Consider the following 20117-nt stretch of genomic DNA (forward strand, 5'->3'; position numbering starts at 1 on the left):
CCAGAGACGCGGGGCACGGTTTTGCAGGCTAATGGCCGTGGCTGCCCGGGTGGGAGCTGGAGGGTGACAGTGGCAGCAGGTACCTGGTGTGCTCGGAGCTGTCGGGGCACTCGCCGCCCATGCAGAAACAAGCCTCAGGATAGGTATCAACGCTGTTCGGCCACCATCTCGGAGAGCCACATGTGGTGCTTATAATATCGTATCTGCGAGGGAGCTGCTGGAGAGGCGGCCGGGGCTGGGTGATGGGCGCTCCCTGCGTGAGCCGACGTTCAGCAGGGCAGCGAGTGCTCGCCAGATGAACCGAGGTGCCTGCACTCCCAATGAAACAGTGAGCAGGAGCTGAAAGCTGGAAGGGAAGCTCTGCTTTTTACTGGCAATAAGAAATAGGAGAGATAAGAGTCGTGTTCTTCTCATCCAAGCAACTGCAACTGTACTGAGATGCGAAGCGTAGATGGGAAGCGTCCTCCTCTGTGCTTTCCCTTGGGGAAACTGGAAGAGATAGGGAAGGTCAAATGGATACCTGTAGGGCATGATGACCAGAAAATGGTGTAAGGACATTGCTTCAGGTTGTGTTGTATCAGACCAGGGAGATTCAGCGTCATGATACAGAGGACTGTGCGATATGCAGCCCTTGATGGCTCCTCACACTCTTCACGTTGCAGTCACATTCTCTGATTTATGGCATTGGTGGAACAGACTCATTTAAACTATCAAATTTGTTGGTGTGGAAATTAGCTTGAGCAAATAGACAGCTAGCTGTAGACTGTTGCCGTGTTTCTCAAAAAATATAGCAAACTCAAGGGGAGCTTTAAGTAACATCCAGCTGTTTAATAATCTATGTGTTAAATAACCACTAAAAAATAAAAAAATTGGTATCTGCAGAGCAGTGGGATTTCAGACAGTTGGAGTTGTTTTGTGTAGAAAATATATGGCAAGTATTTATTTTTAAATGTTGACCACTGCTATTAGGTATTTATGAAACTGGAAACACAACAGAAGGCTGAAAGCAACCTGTAATACACCACAACAGCCAAGGGTTGGCTCAAATTAGCCCATAACCACAACTTAAAGAGGGTGTTTTACTCAATGTTAAATGCTGGAAACCATGTTGCATCGTTTCTCAGTGGTCAAAAGCTTTGCAAAAGTGGTCACCGCTAGACAAGTGCTGTTGAGGATGCAGAAGCAATGAATGTAGGAGTTAACAGGTGGCCAGGATCCTTCTAAGTAAAGGTAAGTCTCCGGGGGATCAAGGACCTTCCTTTTTGTTTTAGGTACCTTTGTCCTCGTTGTTCTCTTTTCCCTGGTCCTTCAGTTGGGTGGGGTGAGAAGAATAATTTTTAGGCAGCATTTGCAGGTTGTTTTTATGAAGCACCGATGTGAGAAAACTCCTGAATTTGACACAGCTACAGAAGGTGGGGCAGGTTCATGGCTCTGAGGGTAATTCTGAACCACTCCACCATGGGCCATGTTTTCTTTGGCTGGAGCATTTGACAAGGCTGACATATTTATGTACAGAGCTAGTATTTAAGTTGGAATTTTACACATATGAATGATGAACTAAACAGAACTCATTTATTTTTTTCCTTCCCTCTGTAGCTTTTTTTCTTTCTTTTTTTTTTTGCTCCAAATGTGAGGTTACATATTGCAGACAAGTCTCAGCATATCCAACCCGTGCTTGACCACCAGAATTAATAACTAGCCACATTCCTTGATGATTCTATAGGGATTGGAAGCTAGGCAGCCGAGTTTGCTATGCAAGAGAGTTAATAAAAATTTTCATTGCTGGAGGAAAGCTTATATACAGTAGTCTGTTTGTCCTGTATTTCAACCACCTGAGTCAGAGCCAAAAAAGCAATTGTCTACTACATATTTCAAACAGATGCTGAGGGGTAAAAGGAGTGACTAGAATTCACAGCAATAAAATGCTGGCTCTTTAAGTTCCCTTGAAGGAAGTGAACCCATAAAATTTTTGCTGCTGACTTGTTTGTCCAGTTCTTTGAAGTATTTAACATTAATTTAGTCTGCAAATCATTGCCACCTCAATTTTTCATTGAAGTATCGAAGCCTGCTAAACACATAACCTTGGAGTGCACAAAAAAAATGATTCCTTTAGCAGATATATTCATTTAGCAGTTATCCATTTGAAAACTTATTACTGACGCTGGTGGTAGGGTATGCTATAGGTATTTGCAAAGGAAAACTTTTTGAACAAGTCTATTTTTTATGACTGTTAATTTCACTTGCAGTAGGTAAGTGTATTTTAAGAGGTGGTCTTCCACCCGTTTCCTCCCCGCCGCTCCTTTCTGTTAATAACACCCATTGCAGTTCTGTGTCGGAAACCCAGGTGGGGGGCCGGGACGGTTGTATTTGATTGAGTAATGGACCGTGCAGAAATTGTTAGAGGTTGTAGCCGTTCAGGAGTGGATGTGCTTGTCCCGTGCTCGCCACCGAGCGCGGCAGCAGCGGGGTGGGAGGCTGTGGTGGCGTGGGCTGGCGTGCTGGTGGGCACCCTCGCTGCCGCAGGTCCGTCTGCGAGCGGTTCGCGGCCTTTTGGGCTGTGCCCAAAATTTCTGAAAAACAGAAGGAATTGATGACAATCCTGCTTACGCCAAGCGAAGATGAAGGCAGTGTTTCCCCCATCTCAGAAACTCTGTCTTCCAAGCAGTCTTCAGGCTTAGACAGGCAAAATGTCCACAGGGGTCATTCTTGTTGCCGCCTTTGCAAGAAAATCTCAGATTAGTCAGCAAGTGGTGGATGCCCCGGCAAGTGAGTGAGGTTAGTTATTGCTATGGCATTCTGATTAACAGCATCTGATTTATTTTTTTTCTTTCTTTTTCTTCCCCCCCCTTTTGGCTTCTTCCATCTAAATTTAAGTTTTTCCCTTCTCCTGGACTTTGTGCTGTGGGTGATATGGAGGAGGAGACCCCTTGCCCCACCACTGTGGGCTCCAGCAGAGCCATGCCCTGCCCTGGTCCTGCCCACGGCAGTGCTGCTGGGACCCAGCGGTGGCACGAGCGGAGGACATCAGCTGTGAGGGGAAGTTTAAAAAACGCCATCAGGCTTAAGTTGGAAAAAAATATCAACACAGAGGGTGTCAATTGAAAACCAGCAGGGTGGGAAAGCTACTGTACTGTAGTGGGAATCCAGCAGCCTCAAGGCCCTTTAAATGATTGGTGACACACTAGAGATATTGTTAAATTACCTTTTTTATTGGTTCTCGAGTCTTATGTCTTAAAAGACTATTCTTTGGAAGAAGTCAAGAGAATCCTTATATTTGGTTTAGATAGAAACCTGAGATGCAAAACGTGGATGTGGATCTGGACCTGAACTTCTCCAAAGTGTGGGGAGTATTTTGGGCTGGGATTTTGGTGCGAGACCTGTCTGTCTTTGGACGTGATGGTTTGGAGGACTTGTGTGCAGTGTTAACCTGCAGCACAGCCAGGCTGTAGCCGGTGGGATGTTGGTATTTTGGCATGCTTCCCTGCCCAACAGGGAAATACTGAAATGTTTCCGTAGAGGTGTCTAAAGGTTGTTTAAAGATTAAAAGGAACATTTTTTGGTTTGTTTTCAGCACCAAAAATTGAATACAAGGATTTACCAATTTGTAAACCCACTGATTACGTTGACGAGAGGGCCAGAAAGCGTTTGAGCTTAGTTATGCTTAGTAGGCAACCAGAGAAAAGGTTTTTTGCATCTAATTCTACTTCTAAACATTCAAAACTCCTTCTCTGTAGTTCATGAGTATTGTCTCTAGTGTTGAACTCTCCTTACCCTCTGTGCTTTAGTTGCCCCATCTATAAAATCAGGGTGGTGGAGAAGAGGCTTTTTGATTTCACTGAAGGACCTTAAGATCATTTCAAAGGGGGTGTGTATTCCTAGTCATTTGCAAGCCAGCTTGGGGAACAAGCTTAATGAAGGATCAAGCCTCAGGTGAAACACTTACTTTAATTCAAAGGCCTCTGGTTAAGACTTTCTTTCCAGCCTGCACGGTCCCATATTTTACATTCATTCCCAGCATGGACTTCCTTTGCTCAAGGTCCCATAGGTAAGCCACAAGAGCAAAATATACTACGGGGCCTCATACCAAAACTTGGAGTGGGAAATTTTAACCGTCCAGCTTAATTTTTCATGACTGTAGAACAATAGCCAAGATTGTGTTCTGGGTACAAAGGTGGCCGCTGGGACGACCCCGTTAGCCACCGCCAGCTTTGCCCCCTCTGTGGGCTGCAGTTTGGGCTGGGACCGAGTTGTGGCCCGCGGCGGCTGTTTGCATTTCTCCTGCGTTGGAGCGAGATCGTCGCGGTGACGAGTTCACGCCGAGAGACGAGGGCTGAGCACGGCTGTCGCCCATAGAGCCGCGTTTTGTATCTGCCTGCTGGGGAGCAGCTGCAGGCAGATGAAACCAATAGGGATAATGGTGATGCTGAATGGGAAAAGAGGATTTTTGAACCTGAAAAGGGCTGTTTATGTATCGTAAACCCCTTTTCAATGTTGTAAACCCTTTGAAAGCAGCCCCTCTGCCTCCTCTTTGCTCTGTGCAGCGCCAAGCATCCAAGTTGGCTCTCTGGTAACAGCAGCAGCTCAATACGGTTTTTATAGCACTCGGGAGGAATAGGGAAAATTTTGAAAAAATCTCAATTGGCTAACAAATTTCAGCATTTTTCAATTGTATGCTAACTCCTAAGCAGCAGGCTGGCATCTACTGAGTGTTGAAAAATGCTGTGAATTGGTAATTATGAATTACAGCAGGAGATCAGTTCAGCTTAGTGTTTCCAAAGCCTCAGAGATCAAAAGGTGCCAGTGAGAAAGATAAAGTATCGAGTGGCAGTGAATATGCCAGGCTGCCTGAAACTTAGTTTCACTGTCTAGTTTGAGGAAAAAAATGTTGTTGCTGCATTTTGTAGAGGGGGAAGAAAGAATGTGGATAATATTTCTGTTGAGGCATGGACTATTTCCAGGAAGACTAATGAGGATGTAAAACGATTGCCGAGGTGCTTTTAGGTTTTTATATTTTTGTCTATTTTATCTATTAGTTTACCTGATAGAGCAGTAATTACATGAAGAAAAGCAGTAAGAAGCAGCAAGAGAGCGGGATAAACAATGGCTTGTTCTTTCTTAATTTTCCACCAAATGCAGAGCATATATGACCATATTTTTTTTTAATCTGGCAAAGTATGTATTTCCCTTTTTTGTACTCTTTTCTTTTCAGCTGTCATTTCCAGGAAACGACACTGTCAACTGATAGATATATATATATATATATATATATGTGTGTCACGTTTCAGCCTGGTCCGGGGAGGTGGTGTGCAGGGGTGGGGGGTCAGCTTCCCACCGGTTCACCGCTGCCATGCCCCGAGCGAGACGGAGCCCGCGTCCCCCAGGCACCCGGGACCCCTGTGCATTTGTGCTTGGACCGATGGGTGCTGTGCAACGGTGAGGAGCTGGAGTTGTCTCCCAGGTGGGAAGCCCCCAGGCTTTTAAGAACATCAGCAGATAAGGATCAAGATTTCGAAGCAGTGGGTAGCAAGGGGAGCAAAGAATTGGTGAGCACGCACCTCGAGCTGCTCAGAGGGTCCCAAGAAGAGTGAAGTTAATCACTAGTAGAAATGGTCCGATTTTAAGATGGCCAAAACCTCCTTTGCTTTTGCCAAGCTATTACCCAAGGCGGGCAGTCTTTGCTGGTGGGCAGCCCCCCTGTCTAGGTTATATCTAGTAAAACTTGAAGATGTTTTTCACCACTTTGAAAGTCCCTTCACCAGTTGCCCAGATTATTGGCAAAAGAAGGGCAGTGGCAGATTCCTTATAACTCTCTTCCCCTTCTGCATCAATTATGTGTCTTTGCGAGGCAGAGCTTTGAGTCAGCTCTCCTTCATTTCTCTCTTCTGGTTGCTCCCAAGGGAGAGAGTCTCTTGGTAATAGGAGCTACATCAGTTCAGAGAAGACTACGGTTTTGTTCCCTTCTCAAATGACATATGACTATCAGGCATCTCATGAGTTCTCTGAGTGGGCACATGAATTGAACCTTTTAGGAGTCTCGGTGATTAATGGCCTGATGGGTAGGAAGCAGACACTCGTTACAGGTCTAGGGGATCTGCCTGGTGGAATTAAATAGCTGCCATGTTAGCGATGCCCTTTTACCCTTCTGAGCTCTCCTGTGAACGTCACCAGTGCCGCACGAAAAAGGAAACAAAGTTCGCCACAGGGTGGGTTAGGGGATTTTTTTACTTTTGTTTTTGTTGCCTGTGTGTTGTTGTGTGGGTTTTTTTACAGTGCAAGCACAAGAGATGTTTTAGTTAGCCCTGGTTGGATTGTTTTTTGCCTTATATGAAATTAATCATGAAGGATCATGGGCCCATTGGCATGGCTGCCGTCCTTATGTCTCAACCTGGCTTCTGAGGAAACATCTGTAATGCTGCTGGTGTCTGCGGATAGGGCTGGATCCCAGTGCCAATGTCAAGTGGGGATTTTTTCCTAATATGGACAGTAGTCCACAAGGAACTGGATGAATTCCATCAAACTAACGTCGCCAACAGCTAGTAGAGAGTTTGGCTATACTCTGCTTGGACCAGCCCTGAGTTAGAGACCAGAAGGTAAAGGGCTTTTTTGCTCCGTTACCCAACGTCGCGTTGCCGAGTGTAATGTACTAAAACCACAAACCCAGGGATGCTGACAGGAGGTGGTGCCTGTTCACCAGTTCCCTGTGCAAATAGCGTATAGCAGTGGCTTCTGCAAGATGAAGCTTTTTTGTTCTGCTTTGCTTTGCTTTGCTTTGCTTTGTTTTCCCCCAAAGAAAGCTCAGAGCGTGACGGGAGCAGGCGCTGACACGCTCCTCCAAACCCATCCCCTTCCTAATTTTTTGGGACATATGCCCCCCTTTACCTCTGGCCTAATACTGATGAAGTGCAAGTGTTTCCACTCACAAAAGTTCCACTTATCCTAATTTTGACAATGTGAAACTTGTGTATATAAGTTTTTATCTGAGTACTCACTGGGGGATTATACAACCAGTGCTTTAAACTGGCAGTGACAGCTAATTCCTGGTCAGCAGTAAGTGCTAGGTTTGTTTCTAAGGATACTGTGAAGCAAGGGCAGGGGGGTTGTTGGTTTGTGTTCTTTTTAAAAGTCTTGATGTTCTGTATTAGACATAGACTGCTTTTAAACATCAGCATGTGTTCTTTTTCTTTGATGTCTTTCACGAAGAGGATTCTGCCTTCCACTTTAACAAAAGTCCCATGTTCCCCTTATGTTGTTTTATGCTGCTAATGATGTTGCTTACTCAAATAAATACGTATGTGCGTGTAGAGTTAAAATGCAACGTTCCCCTCCAACACACCACTGAAACATAACAGAACTGATCTTCTCTAGTGATCTCCTGTGCTGGAATTTCCATGTTTTGAAATTAAAATGGATTCTCCTTATCTTCTCATAGCCCCTTTGATCCACGGATCCTTTGCCTGTGGGTGTACGGTGGCACTAACGACAGAGGACAGGGAAGCTTTAGCTTTGCGTGGCATCGTTAGCTCCAGAGCATTAGCAGCATCCCCGGGAGGAGCAGCCGGGCTCCCTGTGCACCGGGAGAGCAACCTGCTTCCCCACGCGTCCCCCTGAGCTCGGTGCCAGGCAGGATGCTCCCCGGAGAATGCCCTGCGTGCACGCCGGGCATTTCTGCGATGCTCTTCCTTTTTCTCAGGGACCCCTTCAGCATCTTGGCAGTGGAAGCTTGGTGCAAGTTTCCTGCAGCGATACCTGCTTTCCAGACATCCCCGATCTTTTCCTTCCTCCAGGTAGCACATAGCTCCAAGGACTAAACTTGCAGATTAGACCCGGGTTCATCTGTGCCACCAGCCTGTACCCGTGCCAAGAGTTTGCGTGCTTTTGTTTTTCCCGACTATTCATTCAGTCCAAGGTGTGTCGTTTGTAGCTGGTTGCAAGTGGTGAACCGAATAGCTTGAACCTTTCTGCCAGGGCTCTGCATGCAAGTACTGTCAAAACTGTTCACAGTGATGAGTCAGTTCCTTTTTTTTCTCTCTTTTTTTTTATTTTTTTAATGACGAGTATGCAGCTAGTGTACCCATTAGAGTGTGCAGAGGGATGGCATAGAAATGAGGATACACATGTGTATGTATCAGACGCTGAAGAGCAGTGTTCTTGTTATAAATATAGCTCGGCTGTGTTCCTTCTTACATTTCAATTTTATAATCCGTTCCAGAAGATTTGGACAAAAATACTGTAGTGTAAGAGAGCATTAGTTTCTGGGTTCTTCAAATAATAATTCTTAGTGAGGAAACTAGTAAATAAACCTTTAGAGATGGGCAAGATGACATCTTCCCTAGTTCTAGGAATTGGACTTGGGGTATAGATTTATGAAAGGTAAAATAAAGGACAAGTAGAAGCAGGAGCAGAACTGTATGTTTTATTTTTTTGGTTTATTGCTAAAATGTATGAATTGTCCTTTTTTGTTTGTTTTATTGGTGTGATTATATATGATCTATCTTTACATGTATACTTTTTAGACCTGGTGGGCCCACTGTGATTAAATGTTTGCTTTGAATACGTGTCCAGCGTGTTAACTTTTCACAGCGGAAAGTTGTTAAATTCATTTTTATACAAGGGAGGAAAAAAAAAAGGGGGGGGGGGGTGTAAAAAAAAAGGAGATTGTTAAATGTATGGAAACCCTTATTGGCTGAATTATATAACTGAATTCATTCAACATGCTCAGTGTATCTTGTTCTCCTTTCAGTATTGCCACTCTGTTCATCACCCCTTTTAGTGCTTTAGGCATATGGCATGCAGTACATCCAGGGAAGTGTCAACAATATGGCATATGTTATACATACTGATCTTGATACACCGTAGAAAATAATGGGCCTAACTTTAAAAGGCACGGTGCTAAGAATAGAGCGTGCTGCAACATGCAGACAGTGAATCCGCCATGAATGTCATGTTTGAAGACAAAAAGAGCTGTATTTTTCATTACTTTTGTGGCTTGGTTTGTATTTTGGCGTTACTGCACATGAAAAATATTACGGTCAATGGAGTACAGGCTGGGTCTTCGCCCGCCTGACGCTGGTCCCGCGGACTCTGCGCAGACTTGGGGGTCAGCGACGGCGGCGGGCAGGAGGGGAGCAGGCAGGGAAGGCGAGACCCGTCCGCGGGTCCGAGGATGCCCGGGTGCGTTAGCTCACCGCTTAGCTCCGTCTCCGCGCTGTAAGTGAGCCTGCGCAAGCAGATCGCTACGCTTACGTTAAAACCGCAGTGGTGGAAATGAGTCTTTCCAAAGGCTCTTCCAAAGATCTTCCCATTAGGATCTGACTGCGAGATCGGGGCTCTCATCTGGACTCGCAGCAGTAAAACGAAGATGAAACGCTCTGTTTCTCATTTCTGGATCCTGGACTTGCTCAGCTCCCCGTTTCGCAGCGAATCTTCCGTCCCAGAACGCTCATTTTTAAATGAGAAAAAATTTAAACAGAGGGTCCTTTGAAACACTCGGCCTGAAAACCGTTCCAGGGAGTTTCACCTTTAAAATAAATGATTCATACCGTCATAGAGGTGTATGTATATGTGTATGTCTGCATTGCTGTTTATTGTGCTGCACCGGCCTAGCTTGGAAGCTATAACATCTGAAGTGCGGAGAAGCAGTGACTGGAGAAGGAAATATCTTCTTTCCAACAGAGACCAAATATTTGTCTGTTATCTCTATGGGCGTTTTAGTGATTCTTGATATTCGTGGAACCGTGCAGATCGCCACACGGATAAAATAGAACAACAAAATATTTATTTTTAATCTTTGTTGAATGCTGAACGTTTTGTGCATGTTTATGAGGGTTAAACATTAATAGCAGATGTTGTTAATGAATAGAAGGCTTGAGCCAGCTTCTGAGACCTTTTAGTTAGTACATGAATTTTCTGGTTGATGACAATACTTGTAACATGCCTAATTATGAAGTAGTGTTCTAATCAAGCCTTGAATAACTGAAGAATTTCCCCTCCTCTTTTGCGGTTATTTCAGTGGCACACACACAGATCGCTTCAGTGCCTGTGCTTATTCTTAGTGATTTTTCTTTTCTTAGAACATTCATTGAGGTTTTTCCCCCAAGAAGAACATTTATTTACGCTGAATGTCAGCGCAGGAACGTGCACACACATGCAGAGATGGCTACGCGTGCGCGGCGCACGCGTCCCCTCCATCCCGTCCCCACCAGCAGCTGAACTGGTGCCAGCCTCTGAAGTTGTTGTCCCAGTTTGTCACGCTTCCAGGTGAAGTACGTGAAAGTGATTATAGGTAATAAATATCTTTTTTTTTTTAACTTATTGCAGAGGCAGTTTTTCCCCTGTTAATGAGGGTAATTTGACTTGGTTGAAGGATTGCAGTTCTTAAGAATTAATGCAGCAATCCAATTCAAAGATTTAAAGAGATCTAAGATTTTTCACAGGTCGTGTGCTAGTGAATGTGCTCCTATCACATAGCAGCTAATGGACTTGAACAACAGTCTGTCATTTACTGTTACCTCAGTGTATAGCAGCTTTGCCCTTGATAGCAAGTATACTTTCCCAGCAGTGCAGGTTATTTAGTAGTGCGGTATATTTGTAACACTTTTAAGAGACAGTATCCTATTTCTAACAGCCCTAATTACTGGATAAAGCGAGGTTACCTTTCTGACTTTCTTAATTACGTGTTTGGATCCTAATCTGCACGAGCCTAAAGTGTTTTATGCTCTATTAGCCGACTTCTCATTTTTTTCAGATTTGTCTCTATGTATACACATATACAAAATAATTTCTGTATTGCATTTTCTCTGTATCGACGCTCAGAGGTTAATGACATAAATATGGAAGTGTTAGGCGCTAGTCTCCATAAGGTCCCGTTATTTTTAGGGATGCATTATTACCTTTTAGCAGTGTTTTGTAATGACTTATTTGTAAATGCTGTTGGAAATGCTCTAATTTCTTGATCCTGTTGTGTTCCTGGATATTAAAAATCCTATTTTAAGGTAATTAGAAGGATTCTCTTGTATTTAAATGTGTGTTCTCTAGACAGTGTCATTCTACACTCCACACAGAAGAACCTTTGTTCCTTAATTAGAAAAAGGACTAGAGCTCATTAATTGTGGGTACAAAGTGATGTCTGCTCAAATGGAGAAGCAATAATACAGTTTAAATAATGATTGATCCTACATTTTAAGTCTTACACTATTTCATATTGATAGCGATAAATAAGCAACATGTAATGCAGGTTCCAAAGCACTGTGTTCAGATTTTTATTGAAAGATCTCTTTTTGCAAGGATAAACCTCTGTCGGGCACAATAAATAAAGGATGGATGGTACATACGCAGCATCTGCCATTTAGAAAAGTCAGCATTTGTCAACAGTCGCACCATAGTGATAGCTGAGATACTGGAGTTAACTCTACCCCATACTTCCAAAAATAGTTGTGGTAGCTGTGCAGTCAAAAGCAGTTTGGATCTTGGCCTTACAGAGCTATTATTGTGATGAAAAGAATATTTTAATTACTGCTCGCAAACAGGATGAGTTATAAAAGTTAGAGTATTTGTCAGGGTGTTATTTTGGAGAATGGAGACAAGTGTACTTTGTTCTCTGAATTTTGCCATCCCTTTGGGAGGAGGACAGACTTGGGAAGTTAAACCCAACACCCTTTACCAAAAGGCTTGAATTTATATGACAGCCGCAGAGCAGGGGGGGTCCGAGATGTTCAGCATGCGTCACCTGAAGGCAGGGCGAGCTCCCAGCGAAGGCCATCCCCAAAAATCAGGAGCGTGTTGGCGCTGAGCTTGGTGGTCCCGCTGCCAGGTTGGGATGCAGGGACGGTGCCTGTGGGTTTGGAGTTCGGGTCTTCTGTCATCTGAAGCTTTCCAAAAGTCAGGGCTGGGGAGGGCAGGTTGTTGGTACGTGCATCGTTGGAGGGCGATGCCCCTCGGGCTCCCCAGCCCACATCTCCATCTCCTCCGCAAACCCCGCAGTGCCTGCTCCTCTCCTTGCCCCACCTTGCCTCAAAGACTGGAGAAAGAGAAAATCAGTCTGATTTTTCCAACCCTAATGAAAACCCACATTAACAAGGCAAAGCATTCCCTACGTGCAGAAGGGGAAAGTTGGAAGATGGAGTCATTAGGCTTGTTTTTCCTGCTAATAGTTTCACGAATCAAAATGGTGCACGCTGGAACAGGGTATGTGTTTCACTCAAAGCGTATCGGCACTGAAAGAACCCCAGAAAATAGGGGTTTTCTCGATATCCGTCTCTGCTGTATTCCTCTTGGTGGGAAAGAAAAATAGTTTTTAAAAGATAAAAAACCTGTTCTTCAATTGACTATGCAAAAATCTTATTGCAGTATTTATTCCAAACCTGCACACATAATGTTCAGTCAAGGAGAAAACAGCAAAAAACAGTTGTTGATGGACTTAGCAGAGAACTGGATTAAATAAGCATTAGTCTACTGAAGCTGATTACAGGAATATGAAAATGCAGTATCTTAATGGTACATATTTTCATGTGGCAGCTCAGTTGCCTTTCATTTTGCAGCTAATATGTCTATTCTTATGAGTCATTTACTTCTTTAATTACCTTTTGCAGGCAAGGCACCATGGTATATTAATGTGAATGATTTTTACTGCCAGTTTATCATACAATGCCCCAGAAGTTGAAAGGCGTAATTGACTTGGAAGAGCAGCTCATGAAGGAAACAATATTTAGTTGACAGTTTTCCTTGTACTCTCTGTTGACGTTTATGAGTTTACACTATGCTAAAGGAGTAATAAACACAATTTTCTTTCAATAACAGGAAAGAGTCGCTTTTAAAATACATTTGTGGAAAACAGATTTGTTCATTTCTTGAATAATATAAAATAATGCGTTTCCAGTGATGAGATGTATATAAGATTGTCAATTGAATTAAACCTTGGAAGGTGCATTTACAACCTGCCTTAGAGCGTTAAAAGATATTAGGGTGCATATGACTCGAATCAATTTAATGAATATTTAAATTATACACAGATTTGGATAAATCATATTCAGATCTGTGTGTTGGATTATTTGGTGGCCTTCTCTTGCCGTCAAGTGCGAAAGTTTGAAGTGGGAATTCGAGGGACGGAGGCTCTGCTTCTGGAGATGGCAGAACACTCGTCAGAAAGCTCTCGATAAACCCCGACTGGGGGATTACTCTTGAAACTTTCTATAACTTTCCTGAAGCCACAGGCTCGAGGAAGGTTTAAAATCAGCTTTGCAATCCGTCAAAGTCCATTTTCTTCTGGAATGCTACTTTTATTGAAATGACCTTGTCAAATCGCAGAGTCTTTTTTTCAAGCATCCCCAGGACCATGCGCAGGTATGATTAATCATCCCATCCCGCTTTAATTAATTTAAAGGCACACATGCCCGGGGCGGGAGCGGGAAGCCGGCTGGCGAGGCGAACGCTTCCTCGCTCGGCTTGCAGAGAGTTAAACTTTTCACAGTTTTCCCCGATTGTTTGCAGTTCAGCTCTCTGCAACATAATGAAAGTTTTCTAGCCATCTGTTGTTAAGCTGGCGGTGAGCAAGGCCAGTATATCCAAACAAAGTGCTGGCCTGCTGTAAACTGAACCTGTCAGTTTAGCATAGCTGGGCTGACCTCCCCGAGGCGCGGGGCAGCCGGCGGTACCAGGCACTGCCTGCGTGCTCGGCTTCCAGGGGAACTACTTGGGGGGACCGTGTTTACTTTTTCCACTTAGTCTTCCTCCCACAGGCTTGAACGAGTTTATACTAAATCTTTAAATTGACACCGGGGGTGGGTTTTTTCCTATTCTGAACTTCTTTTTTTTTATTTCTCTTTTTTTTGGGGGGGGGGGGGGGGGGGAGTACCAAAAAAAAATCTATTAAAATCCCACGGTTGCTGGAATTTGAGCTTTTTGGAGGTGGCGTGGGGGGACACGGGACACCGACTCAGTGCGTGCATGTGTGCTGGCGAGATTGCCTGTCAACAGAAAAGAGGCATGTTCCCAAGTATCCCGGCTTGCTTTCTAGCTTCTATTGTTCCCTTTGTTCTGTATTATTTAAGATCAGTTACTCATTTGCTTCTGAGGATTGGGAATAACAGGCAAGGTAGAGCGCAGCAACCAGCGTCTATTGTCTTCCTGCGAACCACGGTTGCATCTAGAAGTGGCTGGAGCAGCCTTCTGCCTGCTTCTGTTTGCTTCTGCCCAGGGGGGTGGTAGTTTCAGCCTGAGGTACTAGAGAATTTGAAACTTTCTGAGCAGAACTGCAAAGATCAGACTGGAAATGCCCTTTACTCACAGGGCTCTGGGGTTAGGGGTTGTTTTTCCATTCTCGTTGGTACTAAATACACGCTGGTTTGGCCTCCCTTCCTCTGCCTCCGTGCATTTGTGCTTTTCCCAGTCTTGTTCCTCAGATTGCCTTCCCCTTTTCCTTCCTACATAAATGCTAGTTTAGTTATTCCTAGTTGTCTGGGAGGCAGTGCATGTCATTTCCCTGCTAATATTCACCCAATACAAGCAGTTTTAACCATTTTTAAGATTGGCACCAAAACTTGAAGCACCTGTGCCAGGAAAGCGAGTACTGGGTATTGCCTGTTTCCAGTGTTTGTTTTTTGGACTAGACTTAGAGCAGATACCTTTATGCTACCGCTGCTGCCAAAATCCCTCTTTCTGCTTTGTTTGCTACACTTGTGTTATACCTACTCGCCAGTCTTTGGCTGGTTTCAAGTGTGTTTTACCTACCTCATGATTCTTGGAAAGCAAGCCTGATTCTCAGTGACCCCAAATGCTGCAATTCTCGGTCAGGAGGAGTTTTGCCTGAGGAAGAGCTGCCGAATTTGTGCCGTGCGCGAAACCAAGCTGTGCCTTTGAAAAAGTGCATCGCAGCCAGTCCGTATCTTCACATCGTGTAGCAAATGTACTGGAAGCTCTGGAAAAGCAGTAAAAGTCGTTAAAAGTCATACTTTGCCTTTCCAGAAGACCCCACCAAGGGCTTGTGCTGGTCCCCGCCAGGACGGGGGGAGTGCCCGGGTGCGGGGATGAGGGATGCAGTGCTTCAGGTCACATCCCCTGCCATGTGTTTTTGGGGCAAAAGGAGTATGACAGTGGTGAAAACCACTCAATTTTAAATTAAAATGACTGCACTTTACTAGGAAACCCCATCCCGCTCTAATCTGTTTGTAAGGTGAGTGACACATAAAGTGCTTTTTGTTTTAAGGTAGAGGGAAATGCATTCAGGATAGAGTTTCTGGTATAAATGTCAGGTGCAACGCAGTGCACGCTCACTCAAAAAGTCAAGCAGATAACCTTGGCATTTAGGGACATTGCCTTGTATAAAATGAAATTGTATTTTGTTTTTAAAAAGGAGGACTACATTAAGAGGTCACCTATTAGCTGTGTTTTTGCTAGCTGTCTGAAACTCAGCTCTACTGTCTATTAAACTCAAACCACTATGTAAACATTCCTGTGTTGTTCCTGGTCTCTACAATGGCCAAGGGGATCGGGTTTCACCTGCCTGCACATCTTCAAGCAATTAAAGCAATTAGCTTGAAGCCATTTCACATTCAAGGTCTACTGTGACATTCAAGTCCAGAAGAAGTCTAGGGGAAAAGAAAAAAGACGAGTACAGAAGGGCCACTGTGCAGCACACGCACACAAATAACCTGCGACGGGGTTTTTGGACTTACAGCGACTTCCGAATGCGGTCGTGAGGCTTTGCAGCAGGCATGCAAAGTTGCTGCTGTGAAAGGGAAGAGAGAAAGAAAAAGCACCTAATGATCCTTTAAATTATACCCAAGTTTTGCCTGTTTTGCACTGGGAAGGGAGGTGGGGGGAAGAGAGAGAGAGCAACGTGATTTGGAATGATATTTGCGTGAAATAATACGGTGTTGGTCTTATTTACTGACATTTCTCCTGGCACGGAGATCGTATTTTTCTTCTCATTTAGGTGGGGATTTATATTTGGTGTTTACATTGTAAAACTGCACTCATTCTGGCTAATGTATCCGTTACAATGACATTCAGCGTTGAGTTTAGTGATTCCAGCAGTAAGTCTTGAAAGCTGCTATTTTTTAAAAGGTTGGAGCAGATTAGTGGTGACCTTAAAAGATTAAACTAGTACAGTTTAAAGATAAATAATCAGCCTTTAGCACATTAGATAGCTACATAAGCATGACAGAAGGTGACTTTCTTACAACAGTTTCAGAATCCAGGAAGCATTTTTACATTTGTAACTTGGCTAAGGCAGCAAACGGTGTTTTGCAGAAAGGGAGACATAAACTGATTGCAGCACTTCAAATTGGTTAATACAGTTTTAAATCCACAGTTTTTCTGTTGGTTTTATTATGCAGAAGAGGCTAATTTTAAAAGCTATGCCTGCTGCAAAAGAAGATCTTGCTTTGCTGTCCCGGAGGGTGTTCTTAATCAGAAATAACCGCAGGCTAAATTATAATGTGGAATCCTGCTGCCCTTTAACCTAACACTGCTGCTCGTTCAGTGTTTGTTAACAAACAGCTCTAAGTACAAAATTGTTTGAGAATTACTTTTTCATTATATTTGCTGACTTCAATTAGAATAAGAAGCTTATTTGGGGAAGAAAAATTAAAAATGTATGGGTTTCTAGAGAAAGTTTCAGCAATTGTTTCCCAGCAAGTGCCGTCTTTGGTACGTATCTGCCGACTCCGCGGCACACGTAATTCAATTTAAATAAAATTATGTTCTGAACTAATATTTCTGCACCGGTGGGAGAGGCAGAGCTCAAGAGCATCCCAAGACTCAGCCCTTTGAAAGACGCACAAGCTAAAATGGTGGCAGGGGCTGAGGCCAGGGCCCCTCTTGCGCCTTGGTTGGGGGGGGATGCGATTCCCCTGTTCCCTAAGGAAGAGGCACAGATTCCCCATCCCTCTGGGGTTTTGGAGGGCTGGGCTAGACGCAGGTGGCAGGGCGTCCTATTCTTATTTCGCTTTGAGTAACACGTAATTGAAACGTACACTCAGCAAATTAATTGGTGAGTTGAAGGTAAGAACTGCTGAGTTAGTAGAAGACGGCACAAGCCCTCCTCTTTTTTTTTCCCCTTAAGTTTACATGCTGGAGCGGAAACGCTGTGGTACTCAGAAAGGAGGTGATGCCTCCGTAAAGCAGATCTTTCCAATTTATTTTTTTTTCTAGCTTAGTCTTCTGTTTCTATGATCTGCCTTTTGAACTGTTTTTGTGGCTGATCAGTTCCACCTAATATGTCTCTTGATTTCTGCTATTGTAATACTCAGACGACATGCTGTTCTCTTCATTTTTATAAGCTTTAGATGCTCCTGCCTGTCATACTCTGGCGGTTTATCTTCAGCGTCTGGATTTGCTTTCAGACTTGCATGTCTATCAAGCTGCTGTTGCTTTGAATGTGAGATCAAAAGAAGATGAATTCCAGTAAAAAATTTCCTTGTATGAAGAAAAGATTGGGGGCCTATGTAAACATCCCACTGACAGCTCCCAATGAGTTATTTTAGCAGAGCATTAGCACCCAGAATGACAGACAGTCCAAGACTACATGCTAAATAACAAATCAGTCCCTTCAGCAGCAGCAGCACGTTGCCACAACAGCAATACATTTTCTGAAGGAATCCTGTTCCTCTTTTTTTATTGAATATGGCTGTTCGACTGCTCATCTCTTCACGAGCTGCCTTCAAGTGCCAGCCCCAGTTTACTTTTTCTTGACAATATCTGTGTCATGTCACCAATATGACAGAAGACAGGGCTTTGATAATTGGGTGGGGAGACGGTTAGTTAGTCATCTCGAGTTAAATAGGTAGTTTGTTTTAGGGAGGGGAAGGAGATGACGAAGAAGGGAAAGCATCTGCCTGAATGCTAAATGCACGCTTGCGGAGATGCTGGATGCAAGTCCTGCGCCCGAGACAAGTTGCATTTTTGGGGCGGTTGTTTATGTTTCAGTTCACGCAGTTAGCGAGAATAGCTCGGCAGCCCGGCCAGCCTCACGAGCCAGTTTTAAGAGCGAGTTGTAGAGGGGAGGAAAGTCAGCTTGGCTGAACTTAGGCGCGAGTAGGAGTTTGTCTAGATGGAGAAGTGAGGTGTGCTTTTTGCCGCTGTTTGGTCTAGTTGGGGACATAATTAGTTCTGCATGTTTCTGCTCACAGACGGGGAATTTAATAACGCTGAATGGCTAGATGTTTGCGCCCGGTGTAGCGCTAAACCCAACTTTGAGATTACCTGCGAGCTCCAGCCGATCTTGCCGCTTGGCGAGGGAAGACTTAGGGAAGGAACGCTTTGCGGTTTCTTTGTCGTTTAGTAAAAGCAGAGGTTGCTACTGTGGAGGCAGAGACCCGGTGGCTGCTGGCGAAGGGCAGTGCTCCAGCGCCGTCTCCCTCCAGCCTGCGCTCCGGCTGCACAGCACTTCCTGTTTATTCAAACATCTTTTTACCATTCTTCAGCCCCCGCTTCACAGAAACAGCCAGAAACACATCTCCAGCGCGAAGACGGAAATCTAAAGGCAGACAGTAAGAGCTTACTCTGTTAAACTCTTCATTTTCTCTGCGAGCGCTCAGAGGACAGGAGCGTGCAGGCAGGGCTGAACTTTAACTTGCTGCCTCGCGCGGGCAGCTTGGCAGCGCAGGAGAGGGGAATTGCTTGGGTTTAAAGCAAAAGAAGCTGGTTCAGGTTGTTTCCTGCGGTGTTGACAATGAGGGTGGGTTTTCTGGCATGGCTTCGGAGAACAGTGGCGAGGACCGAGTCCTCTTTTGGGGTGCCCGTTGCCTTGCGATGTCCCCCCAGAGCGGGAGCAGCTGCGTGTCACCGTCCCCGCTGCTCGCCGGGTGCTGTGGCTTCTCCTCGCGCTTGCACAAGTGGCAAAAAAACCCAGAAAAAAAACCCAAAAACCCAGAACAAACCAACAAACCTGCCAAAAAAAGGAAACGTGGCTGCTGTTCTGGGCAGCAAAAGAGAGAGGTGCGAGCCCGCCGAGTCGCTTTTTGTTTTCTGCAAATTGTTTGCATCGTGGCTCTGGCACCGCTTGCGAACCAGCTTTGCTAATATTTGTACCAATTTCATGCTAATAAAAATCAGGCTGCTGAGACAAGCATGGCTATTATCTCATTCATATTACTATTGTTTAGACCTGTGGTACTACAAAAGGAAAGGGAAAGCGTGCTCACGCCGGGTAATGGTTGTTAACTTCTCACGTGAGGGATTTTCTCTGCAGTTTTTCAGTATTAATGATTGTTGTATGAATGGTCTTCAGGGGTTGTTGGAAGATAGCGTAGATCCTCTGGGTAATCCGTGTTGCAACACGTATCCTGGGTTTTTCCCTCTCTGTTCAAGTGACTTGAAAAACTACTTGATATTTCTCGGTTGTTTCTCCCCCCTCAAAAGTCCACTGAAATAGGAGGTAACTTTTTTTTGGTGAGCATTCGTGGTGCTCATATGGTGTGAAACATAAGAGAAAATGGAAAATATGCTGCCTGCCCTATGGAGAAAACCCATCCTCCTCGAGGCTTTTCCTGCCTCTCCGAGATCCAAATACACTTTAAAATTTTAAACCGTAAACCCCCATCTTCCTAGAAAAGAGAGCGAGAGAGAGAGAGAAATCAAGCTGTGTGTTCAGCCAAACCGCAAGTACAACAAACATATTTTTAAAATATATTGCTAGTCTGGCTTTTTAATGTTCAGAAGTTGTTCTACTTTGCAGGAAAAAAAAAAATGGTGTGTGCAACTGCCTTAAGGACAATTTGTTTAACAGTAGGAGTAATTGCATGGGGAAAATGGAAAGAGTGACTGAAGTTATTTACTCAGATGTTAGTGTAGGTGTGGGGCAGAAAACTCACTGTGGGAACAGTGGGCTGCTTTTCTTGGTATCTTAGTCTATTTGATGACCATCAAATTTCCCAGCTCACTGGTTTTGTTTTTTCTGGATGGCATGTTTGATTATTTATCAGAAGGGAAAGGGAGTAGCTGAAGCAAATAAACATGTGACCGAACTGTGTTTTGTTTTCCACTCAGAAGGCCGTGCCCTTTAACAGATACACAGAAAATAATAAACGTATTGTTTTATGATAAAAGGAAATTATGTGTATCATTTTCTTTAGCAAGGCCATTAACCCCTTGTGTTCAGTGGTCTCCGCCTTCTGGCAGCG

At 44.3% G+C, this 20117-nt stretch overlaps 1 protein-coding gene and 1 long non-coding RNA gene across 8 annotated transcripts in view; one reads left to right on the forward strand and one right to left on the reverse strand.

The window, feature by feature from the left end:
- Positions 1-20117, forward strand: part of FOXP1 (forkhead box P1) — a 391683-nt gene that overhangs the window by 246032 nt on the left and 125534 nt on the right. Inside the window, exon 1 of one of the 7 annotated variants that reach the window (XM_069811853.1) lies at positions 18406-18485. The exons of the other annotated variants lie outside the window; for them this stretch is intronic. The gene's annotated coding sequence lies outside the window, so the exon portion shown is untranslated. Of the gene's footprint in view, positions 1-18405; positions 18486-20117 lie in introns of those variants that run through there. 7 annotated transcript variants of the gene reach the window in all.
- LOC138690840 (uncharacterized) lies at positions 11220-18318 on the reverse strand. Its single transcript, XR_011329652.1, has 3 exons — positions 18199-18318; positions 14725-14911; positions 11220-12016 (listed from the first exon to the last, which is right to left on the reverse strand). It is a non-coding gene; the product is annotated as an uncharacterized lncRNA (long non-coding RNA).

This window comes from Haliaeetus albicilla, chromosome 24 (genome assembly GCF_947461875.1).
Source record: "Haliaeetus albicilla chromosome 24, bHalAlb1.1, whole genome shotgun sequence".
NCBI lineage: Eukaryota > Metazoa > Chordata > Aves > Accipitriformes > Accipitridae > Haliaeetus > Haliaeetus albicilla.